The sequence below is a fragment of the Lemur catta genome, chromosome X (genome assembly GCF_020740605.2).
Source record: "Lemur catta isolate mLemCat1 chromosome X, mLemCat1.pri, whole genome shotgun sequence".
Classification (NCBI taxonomy): Eukaryota; Metazoa; Chordata; class Mammalia; order Primates; family Lemuridae; genus Lemur; species Lemur catta.
Window position 1 is genome coordinate 43,522,484 of NC_059155.1, and position 21,234 is coordinate 43,543,717.

General features: G+C 36.7%; 1 long non-coding RNA gene across 2 annotated transcripts in view; it reads right to left on the minus strand.

Annotated features, from left to right (window-relative positions):
* Positions 1-845: 845 nt before the first annotated feature.
* Positions 846-21,234, minus strand: part of LOC123628905 — a 65,086-nt gene continuing 44,697 nt past the window's right edge. For both annotated transcript variants that reach the window (XR_006731798.1, XR_006731797.1), the window contains exon 3: positions 846-966. This is a non-coding gene — a long non-coding RNA (uncharacterized LOC123628905). The remainder of the gene's footprint in view (positions 967-21,234) is intronic.

Genomic DNA, 21,234 nt, shown 5'->3' on the forward strand with positions numbered 1-21,234 from the left:
CCAATTGCCCTGCTTTAATCATTATACATTGTATCCATGTGTCAAAATATCAAATATACCCCCAAATATGTACAATTATTATGTATCAATTTTTAAAAGGGAAGGAAATTTGGACACAGATAAACACACACAGGGAGGATGCCAGATGAAGATGAAGACAGAGCATCAGAATGATACATCTACAAGCCTAGAAATGGCAAATTTGCCAGAAAACCATCAGAAGGTAGGGCAGGGATAGGGAACAGATTTTTTCTCATAGCCCTCAGAAGAAACCAACCTCATTGACACCTCGATCTTGGACTTGTAGCTTCCAGAATTGTAAAACAATAAATTTCCATCATTTTAAGCCAAAATAGTGGTCCTTTGACTAGATTAATAAACCTTTAGGTTGATAAACATCTAGTCAGAGAAAGAGGGAGAGAGGGACAGAGGGAGAGGGAGAGGGAGAGGGAGAGGGAGAGGGAAAAGGGAGAAATTGATTATCCAATCAGGAATGAAACAGGGAACATCACTGTTGATACCCAAATGAGTGCAATGCACACCGTCTACAGGGTGGACACACTTGAAGCTCTGATTCGGGGTCGGGGGCAAGGGCAATATACATAACCTAAACTTTTGTACCCCCATAATATGCTGAAATTAAAAAAGTAAAATTTAAAAAAATAAAAAATAAAAAAATAAGAGGGAGCCAGAAAAAAAAAAAAAGAATAGTATGAAAAATTCTATGTCCACAGATTCAAAAATTGTACAAAATGGAGCATGTCTTAGTCTGTTTTGCACTGCTATAACAAAATGCCACAGACTGAGTAATTTATAAAGAACAGAAATTTATTCTCTCACAGTTCCAGAGGGTGGGAAGTCCAAGATTAAGATGCCAGCAGGTTCATTGTCTGGTGAGAGTCCAGTCTCTATTTCCAATATGGTGCCTCAAATGTTCCATTCTCTGGAGAGGAGGAATGCTGTGTCCTTACATAGTGGAAGGGCAAAAACGGTATGAATTTCCTTCATCAAGCCCTTTTATAAGTGCATCCAATCCCATTTACGTCCATTTACATGAGGGAGGAGTCCTCATGGATTAATCATGTCTTAAAGGCCCCACATCCTAAAACTATTACATTGACAACACCTGAATTTTGGAGGGAACACATTCTAACCATAGCAGACCAGTTTCTATACAGATGAAAACTACCAAAAATCACTCAAGGTAACCTGAATAGCCCTATATGTATTGAAATATTAAATTTGTAATTAACCTGTCATAAAAGAAAGTTCTAAGACCATATGGTTTCACTAGTGAATTCTACTAAAGATTTAAGGAAGAAATAGTGCCAGAACTACAAATCTCTTTTAGCAAATCATTGTATGAAGCCAGTATTACTCTAATACTGAAACTAGACAAAGACAGTATAAGAAAAAGGAAAACCCATTACAGACCAATATCTCTGATGAGCATAAATGCAAAAGTCCTCTACAAAATAGTTAATAATTGAATATGCAAATATTCAATTATTTTATGTATTTATTATATATTCAGAAATATATAAAAATATAATATAACAGGACCAAGTAAGGTTCATTCCGGGAATGTAAGGTTGGTTTAGCATTTGAAAATCAATCAATACAATTAACTCTATTAACAGACTAAATAAGAAAAATTATATAATCATATAAATGAGTAAAAAGCATTAAATATCCATTCAGTATAAAAACTCTCAACAAACTAGGAATACAAGAGGCCTTCCTTAACCTAATAAAGGGTTTCTAAGAAAAATCTATAGCTAATATTAAATTAAGTGGAAAGAGTAAATGCTATCCACCTAAGATCAGAATAAGTTAAGATATATTGTCTCTCACTACTACTATTCAACATCATCTGTAAAGTCCTAAGTGATTGACATAAATTAAGATAGAAAATTAAAAGTATACAGATTAGAAAGGGAAAATGACATTTTTATTTGGAAATGACATGATTTTCTATGTAGAAAATAAAAAATAATCTTTTTAAGACTCTAATAAGGTTAGTCTATCAAGGTTACTGGACACAAGGTGAACATACAAAAGTCAATTGTATTCCTGTGTACCAGAAATGAAAAAGTAAAAATTGCATTAAAAATCCAATACAATCTACAATAAATAAAAAGGGAAATACTTAGGTATATAGCTAACAAAATGTGCAGTCTTTGTGAAGAAATCTACAAAAAAAATTGAAGCAAGAAATTAAAGATCTAAATAAATGGAGATACAGTATATACTGTGCTAAAGGATTGGAAGAATCCATATTTTTAAGATGTCAATACTCCTAAAATTGATCTATAGAATCAATTCAACTCCACTAAAAATCCTAGTAGTCTTTCTTTTAGATATAGACAAATTGATTCTAAAATATATATGCAAAGTCAAAGGAACAAGAACAAAGTTGGAGGATTTATATGATCAGATTTTAAGGCTTAATATGTCAATAACAAACAAAATAGTGTGGTATTTATTAAAGAATAAACACATAGGTCAGTGGAACAGAACAGACAGTAGAAGAATAGATGTACAAATATATAATCAACTGATGGAGAAAGGATAATCTTTTCAACAAATGTCACGGGTACAATGAGTTACAGCAATGTAAAAATGAACTCAGGGATTCATATACAGATGGTACCCAACTTGTGATGGTTCGACTTATGATTTTTTGACTTTATGATGGTGCAAACGTGATGCATATTCAGTAGAAACCATACTTTTCTGGTGATGGTGGGCAGCAGCAGGAGCTGCAGCTCCCAATCAGCGACACATTTTTTGACTTAGGATATTTTCAATTTATGATGGGTTTATCAAGGATGTAACCCCACAGCAAGTCAGGGAGCATCTGTATCTTGTTTTAACAGACCTAAAACTAACAATTCTAGAAAAAAGTCATGTGAAATGTTCTTGATGACCTTGGTTTAGGCAAAGAATTTTTTTTCTGATTTTTTTTAATTTCAGCATATTATGGGGGTACAAAAGTTTAGGTTACGTATATTGCCCTTGCCCCCCCCCACCGAGTCAGAGCTTCAAACGTGTCCATCTCTAGACGGTGCGCATCGCACTCATTATGTATGTATACACCCAAACCCTCCCCCCCCCAGGAAAAAACCCAAAAGAAAGATGATATATTTTATTTCATCAAAATTAAAAAGCCATTGCTCTTAAAGATCTTGTAAAGAAAATTACAAGGCAAGGATTTTCTTGAGGATTTTTGCATCTGTGTTCATCAGTGATATTAGCATGTAATTTCCTTCTTTTTGGTGTCTTTTTCTGCCTTTGGAATTAGGGTAAGGCTAGCCTTGTAAAATGAGTTTGACAATGTTCCCTTCTCTTCAACTTTGTGGAAGAGTTTGAAAAGGATTAACAATTTTTTCAGAAATGATTGGTATAATGCACCAGGAAAGCCATCAAGTCCCATGCTTTTCTTTTTTGGGAAGTTTTTGATTACTGATTCAATCTCCTTGTTCATTAAATATTTGTTCAGAATTCCTCTTTTTCATGATTCAGTCTTGAAGGTGGAGTATGCTTTTCTTTTTTGGGAAGTTTTTGATTACTGATTCAATCTCCTTGTTCATTAAATATTTGTTCAGAATTCCTCTTTTTCATGATTCAGTCTTGAAGGTGGAGTGTATATTTCTAGGAATTTATCCATTTTTTTCTAGGTTACCCAACTTTTTGGCATATGATTGTTCATAGTATTCTTTTATAAACCTATGTATTTCTGAGACAGTGGTTGTGATGTCTCCACTTTCATAGTTCTATTTACTTGAGTCATCTCCTGTTTTCTTAGTTTGTCTTGCTAAGGTTTTATAATTTTTTTAAAAGAACGAACTCTTAGGTTCAGTGATCTTTTTTATTGTTTTTCTAGTCTCTATTTCATTTATTTCTGCTCTTTTCTTTATTATGTCCTTCCTCTTCCTGACTTTGGGCTTAGTTTGTTTTTCTTTTTCTAGTCCCTCAAGGTATAAATTTAAGTTGTTTAAGATCATTAATGTAGGCATTTATTGCTATAAATATCCCTTCTAGAACTGCTTTTGCTGCATCCCACATGTTTTGGTATGTTGTGTTTTCATTTTTATTTTTCTCAAGATTTTTTAAAATTTCTTTTTGACCCATTGATTTTTCTGAAGTGTGTTTGATATTCATATATTTTTAAATTTTCTAATTTTCCTCATTTTTGATTTCTATTTTTATAATGTGTTTAGTAAAGATACTTGATACAATTTCAATCTTAAATTTGTTAAGACTTGCTTTGTAACTTAACATGTAATCAATCCTGGAAAATGTTCCCTGTGTACTTGTAAATTATGTGTATTCTGCTTCCATTGGATGAATGTTCTGCATATGTGTGTTGGGTCCATTTGGTCTAACATGTAGTTCAAGTCCAATGTTTCCTTATTGATTTTCTCTATGAATGATCTGTCCATTGTTGAAAGCAGGGTATTGAAGTCCCCTACTATTATTGTACTGCTGTCCATTTCTCCCTTCAGTTCTGTTAATATTTATATATTTAGGTGCTCTTCTGTTGGGTACATACGTATTTATAATTGTTATATCCTCTTAATAAATTGACCCCCTTATCATTATAGAATGTACTTCTTTGTCTTTTGTGACAGTTTTTGACTTACAGTCTATTTTGTCTGAAATAAGTAAAGCACCCCTGCTAGCTTTTGGTTATCACTTGCATTGAATATCTTTTTTCCATCTCTTCTCTTTCAGCCTATGTGTGACTTTACAGTTAAAGTGAGTTCTGTATGCAGTATACAGTTGAATCTGTTTTTTTTCTTAATCCATTCAGCTACTCTGTGTCTTTTGATCAAAGAATTTAATCCATTTATATTTAAAGTAATTACTGATAGGTAAGGACCTACTACTGACATTTTGTTAGTTATTTTCTGACTGCTTTGTATTTCATTTGTTCCATTCTTCCTCTTTTTCTGTCTTCCTTTGTGATTTGATGATTTTTTTGTAGTTTTATGCTTCAATCCCTTTCTCTTTCTCTTTTGTGTGTCTACTACAGGTTTTTTTCTTTGTGGTTACCATGCAGTTTACATAAGATTAGTTATAACAGTTTATTTTAAGTTGATAACAAATTAACTTAAATTGCATACAAAATCTCTATACTTTAACTTTCCCTGCTCTCATATTTTATGTTGGTGATATCACAATTTACATATTTTATTTATTGTGTAGCCATTAACACATTATTGTTGCTACAGTTATCTTTAAGATTTTGTCCTTTTAATTTTATACTATAGTTAAAAGTGATTTATGTACCACCATAACAGTATTAGGGTGTTCTTAATTTAACTATATTTGCACCATTTCAGTGAGTTTTATATTTTCATGTTTTCATGTTGTTAGCATATTTTTGTCTCAACCTGAAGAACTCCCCTTAGCATTTCTTGTAAGGGAGGTCAAGTGATGATGAACTCCAATAGCTTTTGTTTGTCTGGGAAAGTCTTTATCTCTCCCTTATTTTTTAATGATATCCTTGTGAAGTATAGTATTCTTGGTTGTCAGGATTTTTTTTTCTTTCAGCACTTTGAATATATTATTCCACTCTCTCTTGGCCTGTAGGGTTTCTGCTGAGAAATTCACTGACAATCTTATGGGGGTTCCCTTGCATGTGGTGAGTTGCTTTTGTCTAGCTGCTTTGCTGTAGCATTCTTAAATGGTTTCTAGAGTTCTCACAAAGGTACTTTGGTCCATATGCTGTTGTTTATTCAGTGTTTCAATAGAGTAACACTTCCTAATCTGCCATCTTGCTGATGGTACCTCCTATGGTCAATTGATTTTTGACACAGATGGCAAGTGTATTCTGTGGGGAAATCAGTGTATTCAACAAGTGGTGGAGGTATAATTGGATATCAATATATACAAAAAATTAACTTTGCATCACATCCTATACAAAAACTAATTCAAAATGAATATAGAGTTCAAGGTAGGATCTAAAATTATAAGTCATCTACAGTAACACATAATAGAAAAGCTCCACAACTTTGGATTAGGCAAAAAATTCTTAGGTATGCCACCAAAGGTATGAGGCATAAAAGAAAAATTTGATAAAGTGCACCTCATTAAAATTAAATACATGGTTACTTCAAAAGACACCATTAAAAATATTAAAAAATAAAGCACATACTGGATAGAAGTATTTTAGAATCACATATATGAAAAAGAACATGTATCCAGAATATAAATTGTAAAAACACAATTCAATAATAAGAAGAAAAACATCTAAACTAATAAATGAACAATAGATTTTAATATACATTTTACCAGAAAAAGATATACAGATGACCAATAAACAAGTAGAAAAATCCTTGACATTGAATATTAAGGAAATACAAATTAAAACCAAAAGGAGATATTGCTTATTCACCCCCACAAGAATGGCTATAATCAAAAGAGACAATGCAAGTGTTAGTGAGGATGGAAACTGGAATCATTATACATTGTTACTGGGAATTTAAAATGGCACAGCAGCATTGAAAAGTATTTCTCCAGGTTCTTAAAATGTTGAACACAAATGACATGGAAACTCCTAGTTATTTACCCAAGAGAAAGAAAAACTAAAATCTACACAAAGACTGGTATTCTTGAAGATTTATATATTCGTAACATCATTATTCATAATGGGGCAAAACTGGAAACCATCCAAATGCCTATATGGTAAATAGATAAGCATAATAAGGTAGTATACACAGGAATACAATTCAGCAATGAAAAGGCATTAACTAGTGACATCTATAGTGAAACACCTTCAAAGATGGTCATATGGAAACATTCCACTCAAAGCTCTGCCATGCATAGGCACTTTGAATATGCCATTCAATTTATTGGAATATATCCTTCATAACCAAATTTGAGTGTCAGCACAGATTGTTCTTTTTATCATTGTTCCTTTATTTCAAGGAAAATTCAAATCACTTCTTTTTGGTGGGGTGATAAAATAACTTTATTTATTTATTTATTGTTGAAGTAAAATTGTCTTTACTTGGTGAAAATATTGCATTCATAAAGAATATAATGGAATCTACAAGCAAACTGGTAGAACTAATAAGTGAATATAGTAAAGTTACAGGGTATAGGTTAGCATGCAAAAATCAATTGTACTCCTACATATTAGAAATGAAAAATTACAAATCATATTTAAAAACAATGCCATTCATCACATTTGACAAACTTTAAAAGCCTAGTAATATATCTTTCAAAAAAAAGATAGCATGGGCCTCTACACTGAAAACTACAAATAATTGATAGAATTGAAGAAGACCTAAATAGATGAAGAGGTAAAATATATTTATGGCTTGAAGGAATCAATATTGCTAAGACATTCATTCTTCCCAAATGGACATATAGATGCACTGCAATCCACATCAAATTTTAGCAGAATATTTTGAAAAAAAAAATTAAACAAGTTAATCCTGAAGACTATATGGAAATATTCAAAAGGATGTACAAACAGCACTATCCAATAGAAATATTAATATATTGTGAGCTACATAAATATAAAATTTTCTAGAAGCCACATTATAAAAGTAAACTATGAAATTAATTTTAGTAACACATTATATTTAACCCAATATTCAAAATATTATCATTTTAACAAGTGATCAGTATTGCATAATTATTAATGAGATATTTTACATTTTTCTCAAGCTATGTTTTGAAATCAGTGTATATTTTATTCTTATATCACTTCTTAATTAGCTACATTTCAAGTGCTCATAGCCACACTGGACAGATGGCTACTGTACTGGATAGCACGGATCTTGAATACACAGAACAATCTTGGAGGAGGAGGAGGAGGAGCAGGAGGAGGAGGAGGAGGAGGAGGAGGAGGAGAACAAGAAGTAGAAAGAGAAGGAGATAAAGAAAGAGAACAGAAATGAAAAGAAGAAAGAGAACAAGAAGAACAAGAATGGTTGTGAAGACCTTAAACCTTTGCTTTCTAAGACTGGTATTGGCATAAGGAGAGACAGCTAAATTGAAAGAGAATCAAGACTCCAGAAATATAGAAATATTCCCACACATATCTGGTCAATTGACTTTCAACAAACATGGCACATCTATTCAGTGGGAAAGTAAAACTTATATTAATAAATGGTTCTGTAACAACTGGATAGTTGTTTATGATTTTTTAAAAAGGCCTCCATTTTCTATTATTGGTAACGTTGGTCATCTCTGAGTTTTTTCTAATCAGTCTGCCTAGAGGTTTATCAATTTTGTTGCTCTTCTCCGAGAAACAGCTCCTGGTTTCATTAGTTTTCTTTATTGTTTTTGCTTTCTATTTTATTGTTTCCTGCCCTGATCTTTATTATTTCTTTTTTTTTACATACTTTGGATTTTATTTTATTTTCTGTTTCTAGTTTTTTAAAGTGGCACATGAGATCATTTGATTTGGACCTTTAATCTTTGTAATATAGTTGTTAGTGCTATAAGTATTGCTCTAAGTATGACTTTAGTAGCCTTCCATAAATTTTATTGTTTTATTTTCATTTCATTTCAGTTCAAAATACTTTCAAATTTCCCTTTTGATTTATTCTTTGACCCATGGGTTTTTAGAAGTGTTTTATATAGTTTGTAAATATTTTAGAATTTTACAGATAGCTTTTTTGTCTTTGATTCCTAATCTAATTCCTTTTGATCAAAGAACATACCTTGTATGACATGATTTGTTTTTATTTTTATTTTTTTAATTCAGGATATTATGGGAGTACAAACATTTGGGTTACATGAAATGCATTTGTCTCAGTCAAGCCAAGGCCACAGCGTGTCCTTCCCCCATACAGTGTGCCCCTTATGACATGATTTTTTTAAAAAAAAATTATTGAAAATTATTTTATGACCTCAAATATAGTATTCTTGGTATATATTCTTTGTACACTTAAAAGAATTTTTATTTTGTTTGGGGGTTGGCTAAGTTAATTGAAAGTGCTTTTCAAGTCTTCTATACATTTACAGCAGTCTCCCATTATCCACAGAGGATCCATTCCAATGCCTAGTGGATGACTGAAATTGTGGATAGTACTGAACTCTGTATATACTATTTTTTCCTATATATAAATACCTGTGATAAAGTTTTATTTATAAATTAGGCACAGTAAGAGATTAACAATAACTAATAATAAATTAGAACAATTATAATAATATAGTGTAATAAAAGTTGTGTGAATGTACTATCTTTCTCTCTCTCTCAAGATATCTTATTATACTATACTCATCTATTTTTGGACTACAGTTGACCATGGGTAACTGGAACCAGAGAAAGTGAAACCATAGATGAAGGCAGACTACTATACTGGTTTTTTGTTTTTTTTTTTTGTTACTTATTCTATCACTTATTGAGAGAAGGATATAAGAATATCTAGTTATAATTCTGACCTTATCTGTTTATCTTTGAAATTCCATCAGGTTTTGTTTCATGTATTTTGTGGTTCTATTACTAAGTACATGAGGTTTATAATTTTTGTTCTCTTGAAGAATTCTTTTTACCAAGAATAAGGATATTTGTATGGTTACAATTTCTAACTTTATACACAAGAATTATTTTGAGATGGATCATAGCCCAAATGTAAAACTCAGAACCATAGAGCTTTCTAAAAGAAACAGAAGACTGTCTTCATGACTTGGGATAGGCATATGTTTCTTGGGCAGGAGACAAAGCACTAAAAATAGAGGAGACGTTGATAAATTGGACTTTGTCAACATTAAAATAAACATTAAAATTAAAAATACACTGTTTAGAAAATAAGAAGGCAAACCAAAGACTGGGAGAGAATATTCTCAACACATTGATGTGACAAGGATTTCAGTGACATTGAGAAGAACAGAAAAGAAACAGGAAGGAGCAAGTCCCGTTTTCCTCCTCAGCCTTCCTGTCTCCCTGTAGCAATTCCTACTGGGAGCTCCTAACACAGAGCCAGCTGGCAAAGGAGAAATGTGGGCTTAGAGTCCCAGCACCAACATGACACAGTGGAGCATGAAAAGATGAGTCTGAAGCTGAGAGGCAAGAGCTTAATATCCAGCCCAGATACACATAAAATTATGGTGTACCCTACATGTGATAGCATCTTAGATTCAATGAAAAATATATATATATTTATATACTATATTGTTATATTGCATTATAAAGTGGATATAATTACATTACCATTTTCTAGAGTATATATTAATATATATTCATTTTTGTAATAATCAGGAATGAGAAAAGCACTTTAATGTGGTTTAAAAGAAAAACTCAGTATGATATGAAATGTGTATTTCTGCCCTCCAGTTCAGAAACTGAGTATGTTTTCTTGAGGTAACAGAACCAGTGGGTGACTAGACAATAAGCTCAGTATCTGGTTATCTATTTTTATTAACTCAAGAAACAAGGCAAATATCATACTTTGCCTGACCAATAAGCATCATTATTATTATTTTTTACATTCAAGAATATTAAAGGGGTACAAACGTTTTGGTCATATGAATTGCTTTTGTACAGCTTGAGTCAAAGTTACAAATGAGTCCATCAACAAGACTGTGTGCATTGTACCAGTTACGAGTGAATTTATCCATCCCTTTCTCGCCCTCCCACCTGCTTGAATTCTACTGAATTTTACTACCATATGTGCATATGAGTGTTGATCAATTAGTTTCAGTTTAATAATGAGTACATGTGGTGTTTGTTTTTCCATTCCTATGATAGTTCACTTAGAAGGATGGTCTCCAGTTCCATCCACGTTGGTAAAAAAGGCATTAGTTCACCATTTTTTATGGCTGAGTAGTACTCCATGGTATACATATATCACATTTTATTAATCCACTCATGTATTAATGGGTACTTAGGCTATTTCCATATCTTTGCAGTTGTGAATTGTGCTGCTATAGACATTCGATTATAAGTGTCTTTTTTACCAAATGTCTTTTTTCCTTTGGATAAATACCCAGTAGCGGGATTGCTGGATCAAATGATAGTTCTACTTTCAGTTCTTTGAGGTATCTCCATACTGATTTCCATAAGGGTTGTACTAGTCCCACCAACAGGGTATAAGTGCTCCTTTCTGTCTGCAACCATGCCAGCATCTGTTGTTTTGGGACTTTTTGATAAAAGACATTCTCACTGGAGTTAGATGATATCTCATTGCAGTTTTGATTTGCATTTCCCTGATGATTAGAGACTTGGAGCATTTTTTAAATATGTTTATTATCCATTAGTCTATCTTCTTTTCAAAAGGTTCTGTTCCTGTCTTTTGCCCACTTTTTAATGGGGTTGTTTAATTTTTTTTCTTGCTAAATAGCTTAAGTTCTTTGTAGATTCTGGTTATTAGCCCTTTATCAGATGAACACCATGAGTTCATCTGGTCCAGGGCCTTTTTGGGGGAGGGGAGGACTTTTTATTACTTAACTCAAGATCACTGCTCATTTTTGTTCTATTCAGGATTTCTATATTTTTTTTTAATTTAGGTTTGGGAGGTTTTGTGTTTCTAGGAATTTATCCATTTCCTGTAGATTTTCTAGTTTGTGTGAATAGAGTTTTTCACAGTATTCAAGGCTGATATTTTGTATTTCTGTGGTATCAGTTGTAATGTCTTCTTTTTCTTTTCTGACTGAGGTTACTTTAGCCTTTTCTGTTTCTGGTTAATCTGGCTATTGGTCTATTGATTTTATTTACCTTTTCAAAGAACCAACTTTTTGGTTCATTGATCCTTTGTAATTTTTTTTTGTTTCCATTTTGTTCAGTTCTACTCTGAACTATGTTATTTCTTCTGCTGGTTTTGAGTTTGGTTTGTTCTTCTTTTTCTAGTTCCTTGAGATGCAACAATAGGTTGTTAATTTGTAATCTTTCTGTCTTTTTGATGTAGGCATTTAAGGCTACGAATTTCCCCTTAGCACTGCTTTTCCTATATCCCATAGATTTTGGCAGCTTGTGTCCCCTTTGTTATTCATTTCAAAGAATCTTGTGAATTCCATGTTAATTTTGTCATTGACCCAAGGATTGTTCATCTGCAGGTTGTTTAATTTCCATGACTTTGTGTAGATTTGAGAGTTTCTCTCAGAATTGATTTCTAGTTTTATTTGACTGTGGTCTGAGGAGATACATGATATGATTTTGACTTTTCTGAATTTTCTAAGACTTATTTTGTGGCCTAATGTGATGGATCTTGGAAAATGTCCCATGTACTATTGGAAGAATGTATATTCTGTACTTTTTAAGTAGAATGTTCTGTAAATCTCTGTTAGGTTTATTTATTTTGGAGTCCATTTTATGTCCAGTGTTTCTTTATTGATTTTCTGCTTTAATGATCTGTCCAGTTCTGTCAGTGTGGTGTTGAAGTTTCTGGCAATTGTGATGCTACTGTTTATTTCTTTGCTTAAATCTGGTAGAATTTGTTTTGTGAATCTGGGAGCCCCCATGCTAGGTGCATACATATTTAGGATTATTACATCTTCTTCCTGGATTACTCCATTCATCATTATATAAGGACCATCTTTGTCTTTTTTTTACCATTGTTGATTTAAAGTCTATTTTATCTGATATGAGAATAGCTACACTTGCTCACTTTTGGTTTCCATTTGCATAGCATTTTTCCCATCCCTTTACTTTGAGTTTATAAGAGTCCTTACAGGTTAGTTGACTTTATTGGAGACAGCATATGTTTGAGTAGTTTTTCATCCATTCAGCCAGTCTATATCTTTTCAGGGGAGCATTAAGACCATTTATATTCAGTGTTAGTATTGATATGTGTGATACTGTTGTGTCCATTATTTTGATTGATACCTTGTTTTGTTTTAATCTTTGTGCTATTGTTTTATAAGAGCTGTGAGCTTTAACTTTTGGGTGTTTTTACATTGGTGAGTATTTATTGTTCTATTCCATGTATACAGAACTTTTAAGCATTTCCTGTAAGGCAGGTCTAGTAGTGACAAATTCTGTTAGTGTTTGCTTGTCTGAGAAAGATTTTATTTCTCCTTCATTTATGAAACTTAGTTTTCAGGATACAAATTTCTTGCCTGGCAGTTGTTCTATTTAAGAAGACTAAAAATGGTGTCCCAATCCTTTCTGGCTTATAAGATCTCTGCTGAGAAGTCTGCTGTTAGTCTGATGGGTTTTCCTTTGTAAGTTAATTGTTCTTTTGGCCTTACAGCTTGTTGGATTATCTCCTTCACTTTGACTTTGGCTGGGTTGTTGACTGTATCTTGGTGATGTCCTATTTGCTATTAATAAATCTTCCTGGTGTTCGATGACCATCTTATATCTGGACATCTGAACCTCTGTTGATATCAGGGAAGTTTTCCTCAATTATTTCTTTGAATAAGTTTTCTATGCTTTTTACCTTGTCTTCTCCCTCAGAGAGATACCTATGCTTCTTATATTGGCTTGCTTTACATAGTCTCATATTTCTCTGAGTGATTGTTCATCCTTTATTCTGTTTTCTACACTTTTTATTGACTAGGTTAATTCAAAAGCCTTGTCTTTGAGCTCTCAAATTCTTTCTTCTGCTTAGTCTAGTCTGTTGTTGAAGCTTTCTGCTGTAATTTGAAATTCCCTTAATGACTCTTTCATTTCTTTAAGTTCTATTAAATCTTCTCTTATGCTGTATATCTCTTTTTAGAGTTTTCCATTCATGTCCTTAAGTTTTGTTTTTGGCTTCTTCATGTTGGTTTTCAACTTTCTCACCAATCCCATTTATCTTACTTTTCCATCCATAATCTCAATGTCATATCTGACATTTTGAGAATTTCCTTTCGGTTAGAGTCCATTGCTGGACATCTATTGTGATCCCTTGGGGATGTCAAACTAGCTTGTTTTTTTCATATTGCCAGAGTTCTTATGCTGGTTCCTTCTCATCTGAAACCTCTTCTCTCAGTTCAGGACAGGTAAGTTTGTGGTGCACCTGTTTTCCTTTGTGGAAGCTCTCCTACTTAGTGAAAAGAAGATGTCCCTGGATTGTGCATTTGTGTCCTACTCTGGAAGACTGACCCAGCAAATGAGAGGCAGATGCACTGAGAGCCTGTAATACTGCTGTTTCCCTATGTCATCCTGTTTTCTTGTGGTTGCTTCAGTCCAAGCTCCTGCTGGGGGATATTCACACAGAGTGGTGGGTTTGTCCCCAGGCTGCTGTAGAAAGCTCAATTGTTGGGCTGCATGACTTCCTCTTCATGGAGATTGGTGGTGTAGGAGATTGGTCTGCCTGGGTCTCCCAATGGCAGTGACAATGGCGTCTGGATAAGGATATCTAGATGGTGCCCATGGGTGTCAGGGCTGTGGGAATTTGCTACACACTGATCCAGGGGGCAGTGTCAGCATGCAGCAGTGTGGTGGGTTGCAGCTAGTGGGTCTGCAGGCTGCACATGGGACCATGGGCTGGGGTGCTGGGTGGTACACAGGACTGTGGGTGGGGGTACTGGATGATGCATGGGACCACAGGTGGGGACTCCAGGAAGCTGGGGCTCTCCCTTGCAGGTCTTGCTGTGGCTGCTGCTGTGACACTTCTCCAGTGGCATTGGTGGATGTTGTGGACAGTCAGCACCTGCCCTGCTTGAATCCCTTGTGGTAAGCAGGGCACACATGTCTCCCAGTCATAGGACATGCTACAGAATCTGCCTTCCTTCTCTCTCCCTGGCCTGGCAGGGGTGATGTGGAGGTCACTGTAGTGAAGCTGATCCTTGTGTATACTGGGTGCTCTTGGGCTGAGAGCTCAAAAAGGCATTAGTTGTAGTGACCCAGGAATAGAAGCCAGTGCGTCCCTGCTGTGCTTGCTCTCCAGTGCAATGTTACTGCACAGTCTCTAAGGAGTTACCTGATCAGTTCAGAGGCCTGCTGTTGTTATGGGCCCCCCTCACAGCTCGAGTTTCAGTGTCCACAGGGGAGCAAGGAGTCCTGAGGTTCTCTGTTCTGACCCTTCCCCACATGTGGACATTTCTCCCAGGAACCTTCTGATATTGCAGAGGAGATCACCCATCTCCCTCTCCTTCACTTTGGGTGTCTCCAGTCGATTCTCTGATGATTCATAATGCTCTCTCCAAGATGGTCCATCTGCAGATGAACATCTACTTGCTACTTTGATCCTCTCCTTGAGAGGAACATGTGAGGGCTGCTTCTAGTCCTCCATCTTGACCCTCACTGCCTCCTTTTTTATTGTTTCCATGGTGTATCTTTTTCCATCCTTTCACTTTTAACTGCTTTGTGTTTTTATTTTAGATTCTTTGTATTTGATTTATTTTTAATTCTTACTAGGCAGCATATGGTTGTGTTTCGCCTTCTTTATCCAATCTGATAAGCTTTGCCTTTTATGTTGGATATTTATATCATTTACAATTAGTTTGAATATTGATATGGTTGTTCTTAATTACCATCTTGATATTTGTTTCTAATTGTTCCACTTGCTCACTGTTCATTTTGTCCTCTTTTGGCCATCTTCAGATTAATTGAATATTTGCTGTGATTGTATTTTTGTGCATTTCTGGCTTTTAGCTACAACTATTTTGTTAGTGGCTTCTTTGGGTTTTATAGGATACATATTTAACTTATTACAGTCTAACATCAAGTGATACTATGCCACTTCACATTGTATAAGAAACTTATGATATCACACTTCTATTTCTCCCCTTACAGACTACTACTTTTGTTATATATTTTAATTCTGTATTTCTTAGGGACCACTGTTGTACTTGTCTTTAAATAGCTAATTATTTTTAGTAAGATTTGTACAATAAGAAAAAAATATTTATATTTACCCATGTATTTTCCATTTCCTGTGCTCTCCATTCTTTATTTAGGGATGAATAAAGGGGGATAATTTTCCTTATGCTTATGCTTGAAGGAACTAATTTATCATTTGTTATAATGGAGTTCTGGGGATGAAGGTTTTCCAATTGTCTCTATTTCTAAGAAAGTATTTTGCCTTTATTTTTGTAAGGCATTTTCGCTGACAAAATTATTATAGGTTTACTGTTTTATTTTTCTTTCATTACTTTAAAGATGTTACTCCATTGTCTTCTTGCTTGTACTTTTTCTTTTTTTATTTTGATATATTTGACAAATAAATACTGTATATATTCAAGGCATACAATGTGAAGACTTTTTTGAAGATTTGATATATGTATACATTGTATAATGATTATTAACAATCAAATTAATTAACACATACATCACCACCCATGGTCCCATCCACAGAACTTGGTCATCTTATACAGTTTGCACACTTTGATTAGAATCTCTGCATTCCACACCTCCGCAAACCCTGGAAACCACCATTTTACTCTCTGTTTGTATGAATTATTGCTTGTACTTTTTTTGATGAGAAACCTGATGTTAATCATATCTTTATTATTCTGTATGTAATATGTTTTTTTCCCTCTGGCTACTTTTTAAACAATTTTCTCCTTATCACTAATTTTAAGCAATTTTGTAATGAAATACCATGGTATAATCTTTTTCATTTTTGTTATGCTTGGGGTTCATTGAAGTTTTTGCATTTGTAGGTTTATGGTATTTATTAAATTTAAAAAAATTTCAGCCATTAGGTAAAGAATACAAGAAATCAAGAATAAAACAATGATTTTTTTTTCTTTTGAGGAACTTTGGTGTACATGGCAAATAGAGAGATAATGATGCAGTAGATGGAGGACGTTGTATAGTTGAGGTGCAGTGATTGGTTTCTTTCTTGTTTTTTTTTTGTTTTTTGTTTTTTTTTTAAGATGGGAGACTTTGCAGAAAGTTTGTGCACGATGGCAATCACCCAGTAAAGAAGGGTAAATTGGTGATGTGGGAAAGAGCACAGGCAGCATTGCTGGGGCCATGCGTTGAACAGTCAAGAAGGGATGGAATCTTGTGGCCAACTGTATGGCTGGGTTTTGATAGCAGTGGGGAGAGTTCATCCATACTGACAAGAGGGAAGGCAGAATGTCTAGGCACAGATGCAGATAGGTGGAAAGTTTTGCAAGGCCTTTCCTTACTTCCATGATCTCAGTGTCATCAGCTGGCCCTGTGGATACTCCAGTAGTAAATGGAGTTTTGCAGAGAGGATACAGTGTGAACTGCAACACCTAACATGGAGAGAGTAAACGGGGGAAGTGCATGCGGTCACTCCGAAAACAGTATTTCTGACACTGTTCTAAGCATAGGAGATGCAGCCATGGGAATGCACATGTGCAACACATGTTCATTCCTGTGTGTTTGTTTGGTAAAAGGGTGGGGTACAGAGGTATCTGGTGCCTGGTGCCCTTGCCTGGCCTTAGGACAAAGGACACATATTTCTGGTGCAAACACAGGCCTTGGGCCCCAGAGGAACAAAACCCACTCGGACCACCCATCACCTGCAGGCACAGAGATGGAGGATGGGGTGGAGACTGTGTTGGAACACTGAAGGGCCTAGTGACCCACTTCTCTCCAGCTGAGTGTTAAGGTATTTTCTTCCCAAAAGGTAGTCTCTCTGCAACAGACAGTCCACTAAGCTTTGGTGTCAAATAATTGCCTTACCCCCCTGCTCAGCTTGGCTTCTGGTTGCTATGGCAATACGGCCAGGAACACTGCTCTCTCACTGTAAATGAGTAGGAGTCTGTGAATGTAGAGGGGTACATTGGAGGGAGGGGGAAATTCTAGAAGGTGAGAATAGCCTAATACATTCAGGTCCTTTGGTGATTAACACCTCCCACTCGCCCTCCCCCAGCAGTTACACCACTATTCCCAGGAGGCAGGCTAGTTAGAGTGTAAACAGGGAGCCTGAAAGCAGATAGCAGAGGCTTTTCAGTAGAGTCATTTCCCAGAAGTATGCCGTGCATTAGGAAGGCTTCACTTGCTCACATTCCAAGGTGGTCTCACTGCGCTCTCACTAGTAGTGTTCTCTCTTGTAGGACTGCTGGGCACCAAACACTCCAAGGGTACCTACTTAATGCCAGGTAACTTCATGGAGATGCCCAGGGGAAAGTGCATGCATGCAGCTTTGGGTTTGGGACCATGGCAGGAGTTATAGGCTAAGGGCAAAAGTTCTGATGTCCAATTCAGACATTCATCCTTAATAGGGACAGCCCTCCTCATTCCCGCTCTCTCCTGCTTTTGCAAACAGGGGGCAAAGATGAAGTTAGAGGTGGGAGGTTTGGCTGAAGTTCTGAGGCACTTAGCTGCCCCTTCTCTCTAGCTAAGAGCCACTTTGTCTTAATTCTAGCAGTCTTGCTTAGTCATCCAAATTTCCAGAGTCATGGTTAGCTTTGCATGTCAGTGTCCTGATCCACAATGGCCTAACCTGCCTGGTGACTGGTTGCTATGGCAATCCTGCCAAGAGCTTTCCTCACTAAATGAAATTTAAAGGGCGTAGGAAAGGGGTGGGGGTGAGAAGGGTGGCTGGCCACGTGGAGGAATGGGGAGAATTGTAATTTGAATACCCTAATTACACTAATTGATAGACCTTTGTGAACACAATCACAGGCCCAGGCATCAGGGGGCTTGACTGGGAAAAGAGAGCTTCAAACAGTAGGAAAAGGCATTTTCCATTAGAGAAACTCCTACAGAGTAAAATTCGGAAGATGAGGAAAAGTGTCATCAGATTAGGACTCAGAGTTCACTCCGTAGTTGACTCTGCCTGTTACTCTGCATTTTCTCTAGACAGCCAGATCCAAATCCCTGTGTTGGGGGCGTGTTGGCAGGTAGATGTCTAGAGTTCCTTCTCTGAGTGGAGAAGGGGACTAGCAGGCCTTTCTCGGGGCTGGTGGCGGAGAGCACGTGCCGTGCTGTGGGCACCCAGGCCCGTGGCTCCCACGGAGTCCAGGTCGGAATGGTTTGCAGCACTCAGCTACTCTGCTGCCCACTCCTCTGCAGCTGAGATATGCTTTGTTTTCCTTCTTTCAGCCTCCCTCCTTCAACCAATATTCTGGACTCTATAATCAGCTTAGGTGTCTAATGACTCAGTCAGGGCTTAATTGGCCCTAGCTGCTGGTTGCTATGGTGATGCAGCCAGGAGCTCTTTGCTGGCTAAGTTAAAATAAGAGGGAACCTGAGGTGGGAGGGGGGATAGCAGAAGGACAGGGCCCAAACTGAAGATGAGAATACCCTAATTACACTAATTGATAGCCTTTGGGGATTAAAAACTTATAAATACAGGTCCCAGGCAAAGGCAGAGGGAGCTGGAGGCTTACCTGGGAAAATAAAGCAACTGAACACAAGGAAAGGGCTTTTCAGTAGAGACATATCCAAGAAGTAATCCAGAGGATAAGAAAAGGCTGTAGCGTGAAGCTCTGACTCGGGTGGGGCAAAGGCAATATATGTAACCTAAACATTTGTACCCCCACAATATGCTGAAATTTAAAAAAATTAAAATTAAAAAAAAAGAAAAGGCTCTACATGCTCAAGATCATGGGATGTGAGTTTTATAAAGACACAGGCATGTTCAGGATCAAGGTCCGCATTTGCGGGAGTCTAAGACTTCTCAATTGTCAGTCATGACTATTCAGATGGGAAACTGAGGCTCAGAAGTGGGAAAGGACTGGAACTAAATCACATGCTAGGTTAGTAAGAGAGCTGTGACTGGAGTCCAGGGCTCTCGGTGACCGTACCACAGCTCTACCTATGACCCCCATCTGCCTCCAGATAGAGCCTGGGTTGGTCAAACAACTCATTTTCCAAAGAGATGAAGCCCAGAGAGGGGAAACCACCTGCCCACAGAGTCCCTCCTGGGTTGAGAATGTGGCTTTCCTGCCTTTTAATGTAGACCAGGTAAATGGCCAGTGGGTCAAGAATTAGGGCAGGGACAGTGGGAACAGGGAAGGGAACACCTTACTTTACAGGGATTCTATACGACTGATACGTAAGCCAGGTGGGAAACATTCTCGGTGATTCTAACTGATGGGCGGGATTGGTGCCATTAACAGAGGGAGGGGAAAAAGGATGAAAAGACCAAAGGAGAGAGAGAATTGGCTGTCTGTCTATTTCTGTGATTTCTTTGGAAAGAGTCCCTTCCTTGAGCCATAGCTGGAAATAGCATTTAGAGATTTTTTTTTCTGAGGATATCGTGCTAGAGAACCTAGGGGGTCATGATGCTAATTTGCAGGCCCCCATCAGTATGTAACTGGGCAAACTAGTATACCAGAGTGAGGAGTGACATCCCCAATATCAGACTCTGGGCTACTGTCAAAGCTGTGATCCCAGCCCTCATAACCACATTGCCAGTGCTCTGTCTACCAGGAGTGCAGGCAGCAGGAATTGTACTCTCTAGGTGCCTGGCACTTCTCTGGAAATAAACCATGGGCAGAGCATGCTCACACCTGGGCGTCGGGGGACGTGGTGGCAGGGAGGCATCCCCCATGCACTTTCCTGAAGTGACCTTGTGCCCCTCCCTCTGGCCTGTGGGCAAAGGATACATGGCTCCAACCAGGAAGACCTTGAAGTACAGCAGGAGAAAATGATGGCTGTGGTCAGCATTGACACGCAAGCAGTTAAAAGCAAAAGGTAATGAATAACCAGAGGGTCCCTGTGAAGCAGGGGTCCCCAACCTATGGTGAGTTGTATAATTATTTCCTCATATAGTACAATGTAATAATAATAGAAATAAAGTACACGATAAATGTAATGCACTTGAATCATCCTGAAACCATTCCCCCACTCCCCACTCCATGGACAAATCGTCTTCCATGAAGACGGTCCCTGGTGCCAAAAAGGTTGGAGACTGCTGCTGTAGAAGACTTGGCTGATGTGGGTCGAAAGGACTGGAAGGCTTTGCAAGGATTACTTTAGTAAAAATATTAAATATTAGGAACATTTGGGATTGGAGAAATCTTGGAAGCTGGGTCAGAGTTAGGAGACTTTTCAAGTCAGCTAGGGAAATGAGGACCCCAGGAAAGAGGCGGCACGATTCAGGAGGGACTCTGCAAGGCTTAGCTGAATATCTGGTATCTGCAGGGGTGGAGAGGGTGAAATGAGGCCCTAGGTAGATAGCTGGAAGGGGGCTGGGGCTGCTAACAAAGAATGAAAAGAGCAAAGAAGGTAGGAAGTGAAGAAGGGGAGGGAGCGAGGGACAGAAAAGATAAAGACAAAGATGAAGATGAAGACAGAGGCTCAAAGAGGAAGAAAAAGTGCCATAAGATGAAAGAAGAGGAGGAAAAGTAAGAGGAGGTAGAGGCAAAGGAAAAGAGAAGAGACAGAACCTTGTCAATCATTGTGATATTTGCTTAGAAAATGCCAGACACACAGCACTCCCTGCACTGATCTGCAGTTTTATATGTGTGTGTATG